Below are 4,924 nucleotides of genomic sequence, written 5' to 3' on the forward strand. Positions count from 1 at the left end.
GTATGCACATTTACATTACACATCCAGCGGAGCATACTGGCTTCATTCCTTGCGAGCTTACGCATGTCCTCAGCAGTCACAGCCCATGTTTCACTGCCATGTAGCATGGCTGTTCGTACACATGCGTCATACAGTCTGCCTTTTACCCTGTGTGAGAGTCCCTTGGTCGCCAGCAGAGGTAAGAGCTCTCTAAACTTGGCCCAGGCTATTCTTATTCAAGCAGTTACACTTTCAGCGCACCCACCCCCACTACTTACTATATATATATATATATATATGTATATATATATATATATATATAAACCTTATTAATAATTATCGCCAAGCTAACATGGCAGTCCAGAAAAATAGGACGAATGCTGTTTTCTTTTCTTATATATAAACTTTCTTTTCAAGTGCCGAATAACATCTTTCTTTCCCATGTTCCCTCCCAGAAACCTTTCCCAGTTTTCAGAGTTAGCACTGTAAATGTAGTCACATTGAAATGTAGGTCTAAAGAGATTGTAGAGATGCTTAAACAGAAGCATATTGATGTATGTTGTATCAAGAGGTAAGGTGAAGAGGATCTTCAGCCAGCTTCCTCACAGGCAAGACACATAGGTAGAAAATCTTCTGGGAAGGTAAGAATGATGGAGTAGGTGGTGCGGGCATACTTCTTGCAGAGAAATAGGTGGATAAGGTCATAGAGGTAGTCAGAGTGTGTGAAAGAGAACTTAAGCTCAGGCTAGTCTTGCAGAATAGTATTGCTACAATTATATCTTCCTATGCCCCACAAGCGGGCCTACCAAATGAACAAAAGAACGCTTTTATGATATTCTTCTGCAGGCTACCTCAAAGACGAGTGACAATGATCTCATCTTCGTGGCTGGGGATTTCAATGGACATGTCAGACAGCAGCCTGGTATCTTCCATGGAACTGGCTTCCAAAACAAAGAAGGAACAAAGCTACTGTAGTTCTGTGATGTAGATAACCTTTTGATCTGCAACACCAACTTCAGGAAGCCAGCAAGCCACCTGATAACCTATCAATCAGGTGACTCTGCTAGTCAGATTGATTTCATTCTCACCAGAGAGTGGCATGCATGGTTGCTCTTAAATACGAAGACCCTCCCTGATGAAGAATTTAGCCCCCGTATAGACTAGTCATTAGCAACTTTAGACTCCAGGCCAGAAAGCTGCCAAGAAGCAGACCAGAAAAGAAGGATTTGGAAGCTTAAAGATCCTTCATATGGTCAGAGATTTAAGGACATCCTAATTGAGAAATTTGATGAGAGCGAGGAGGAGCTACAAACTCGTGACATAGAGGGCAACTGGGAATTCCTGTGAGACAGCATGTGAATGCCACAGACCAAATTTGTGGCTGGGGCAAAGTGTCTTCCAGACCTAGGGTAATGTGGTGCTGGGACAATACTGTAGACAGGGCCATTAGAACAAAGAAGCAAACCTGGAAGAGTGGGGGCAGCAGGGACCTGTATCAGATAGCCAAAAGGGAAGCTAGGAGACAGGTATATCTTGCCAAGGGAGGAGCAGAAAAAAAAGTTTACCTATATTCAGCAAAAAATGCTTTTATTCCATTTTAATTTCCTGTTACACAGGTGCTCCCCATTAACAAAGTTAGTTCCCTTCAACATGCTTATTAGTTTCTGACCTTCACTTCTTTCATATTCTGTCAGCTGATATAAGTACCAGCTGAGCACTGGAGTCAGTTTAGAGGTGTTCAGCTCATGATCATGTGGTCATGCATTCAGTTTCTGACTGGGCAGCACATTGTATCCTTCAGCAAACCTCCACATTGTTCCAATATACTCAGTTGTAATGAGGACTAGGGACTGAGTGGGTATCTGTCACTGCAACTACACTGGCACCTAATATAACTAGCAAAGACATGATCCATGTTGCCAAACCATACTTGTTCACAAGTGATGGTTGTCTGTCTTGTACATATCAATGTCAATATTCGGTGGCAGAAACGTTAGCATGCCAGGGGAAATGCTTCGCAGTACTTCATCTGTCTTTACATTCTGAGTTCAAATTCTGCTGAGGCCAACTTTGCCTTTCAGCCTTTCGGGGTCAATAAATTATGTTCTGAGTACCAGTTGTATACTGAGGTGGATCTAATCGACTGGCCCACTCCCCAAAAATTTTGGGCCTTGTGCCTCGAGTAGAAAAGAATATTTTAGCAAGGCAGCGAGTTGGCAGAAATATTAGTCTGCTAAGCAAAATGCTTAGCGGTATTTCATCTGTCTTTACATTCTGAGTTCAAATTCCGCCAAGGTCAACTTTGCGTTTCATCCTTTCAGGGTCGATAAATTAAGTACCAGTTGTGTACTGGAGTCAATCTAATTGACTGGACCCCTCTCCAAAAATTTCAGGCCTTGTGCCTAGAGTAGAAATGAATATTTGGTGGCAGAATTGTTAACACACCAGGTGAATTGCTTAGCAGTTATGTTCTGAGTTCAAATTCCACCAAGGTTGACTTTACCTTTCATCCTTCTAGGGTCAATAAAATAAGTACTAGCTGAATATTAGGGTCGATTTAATCGACCTACCCCCTCCCCTGAACTTGTTAGCCTTGTGCCAAACTTTGAAACCAATATTTCAATGTGCTTGTGCCACATAAAAAGCACTCTGTCGTCCACTCTGCTGGGTAGTTGATGTTAGGAAAGGCCTCTAACTAAAAACTGTGCCAAAACACACAAAAGTCTGATGCAGGCTCCTGCCTGGTCAGCTCCTGTCAAATTGTCCAGCTCATGCCAGCATGGAAAGTGTATGTTAAATGATGATGATGATGACTTCAATGGTCTTCATTTTATCAAACCTCTGGAAATTAAGAACAGTCAGTCAAAAATTAAATCATAAAGGGACGTAACTGAATGCCACAAAGCCTATTGTCCACTGTTCTATTGATTCTACCAGTTCTTTATCCTAGAAATCACAGTCAATACAGAGCCAAGTTTATGGAGTATTCAACGGTGTCCATGCTGGTGCACAAAACCCAGCACTTAGCTTTTAAGTCTGGTATTTATTCTATAAGTCTCCTTTGCTGAACTGCTAAATTTCAGGGATGCAAACAAACCAACACCACTTGTCAACCTGTAAGGTAGAGAACAAAGACACTAAATTGACTATCGAGTGTTGGTCAGGTTGGGGCTATAGTAGAAGATATTTGCCCAAAGTGCTGCCTAGTGAAATTGAACCAAAGCTATGTGGTTACAAAGTGAGGTTCTTAACCATACATCTATGCCTGCACCTATATGACTGAATCATTATATTTCTTACAGAACATTGTATTCTTCAATTTTATGTGCCTCGGGTAATTAGGGAATGTTATCTGAAACAGATTAGTGTTCTATCCAAGGAGAAATTCATATCTCATCAGACTCTCATTTGTAAATCATTATTGTTTAATATAAAATTGTCCCTAATAGCTGTTTCAGATAACATTCCCAATAGATTTTGATGAAAGGTATCTCATCCATAATCATCCCATTTTTTGTATGTCAGAGAATTTTTTTTTTTCTTCAAGAGAGACTAGAAGGTAATTTAAGGGAAATTTGGCTTCAGTACTATTTCTAGCAGCTCATGGTATTTGTAGGGTTTTATGGAAGAAATGGCACAAAAACACCTCTGCTAGAATATTGATATGTCTATGAACCAAATTATTCCATAGAGATGGTGCTTCCTGCAGTTTCTTTAGCATGAAATGGATAAGAGATAATCCTTTTATGAAACAGAATGTTGGAATATGAGATACTTTTTCCTCCTTAAAAATAACAGAGAAATGTATGCACACTTACTTGAAAACTAAAGTTAGGTTGATATCTTCTTAGTTATTTTGTCCTTCTTGTCGCTGTCATTGTCGTTGTTCTTTGCTTCTAAGTCAGCACTAACTGTGAAAACAAACCTATGAATAAACTATGACCTGTCTCTGTTTCCAGAAGTAATGCACTCTGGAATACATTATCTAATGTGTCCATTTTGAAAATTGTCTAGGTTGAAGGAGATTTAGCTGTTGTTTCAAGCATGTCAAGTGACTATGTAGATGCTTCCTTGTTGACTCATCTTTATTTAAGTAGTGTTAAAGAGATGAGAGTCAAATTGACCCCTAGGGAGAATGCTACTCTATCACCAACAAGTAATATTTCCCACAACAGATCTGGTACTACATTTTGCCATTTATTCTTAGGTCAAACCAGATTGAACAAGGCTATAACTATCATTTCATTTTTCCCATCTCTCCTAAAGTATCTAGGACTACATTATCCTTTCTTTAAGACAGGAAAGGGATTTGTCTGATATTTCTAGTACATCAAGTGTTCATGTAGTGTTTCTTTGTCGCAAAACAGTGAAATGCCTGCAGTAGGTTTAATGTTACAACTTATCTGCCAGTAATTACTATACATTATTCAATAACATTTATTTTGAATGTCATGCTTAATTAAGAAATTACTACTTCACACACATAGATATCGTCAACATCATCATCATCATCATCAACATTTAACATCCATTTTCCCTGCTGGCATGAGTTGGGCAGCTTGACAGGAACTGACAAGGCCAGGGGCTGCATCGGATTCCAGTCTGTTTTGGCTTAGTTTCTACAGATGGATGCCCTTCCTAACACCAACCACTTTACAGAGTATGCCGGGTGCTTTTTTACATGGCACCAGCACCCACACCAATGCTTTTTATGTGGCACCTTGGTTTTAGGATCTCAATTATGTTGTGGTAGGTGGATCTTCTCAAGTACAGCAATGCACCACATATCTCAGTCCTCTGTCATCTCCTTCATAAGGTCCAGCATTTGAGATTGGCCTTCAATACATAATAATATATATGTATGAATGTATATATATCTTAACTATTAGTGATAGAAGCAACCTTTGTAACAAATATTAATTAGCACATCCAACTTAACTTGAAT

This window comes from Octopus bimaculoides, chromosome 14 (genome assembly GCF_001194135.2).
Source record: "Octopus bimaculoides isolate UCB-OBI-ISO-001 chromosome 14, ASM119413v2, whole genome shotgun sequence".
NCBI lineage: Eukaryota > Metazoa > Mollusca > Cephalopoda > Octopoda > Octopodidae > Octopus > Octopus bimaculoides.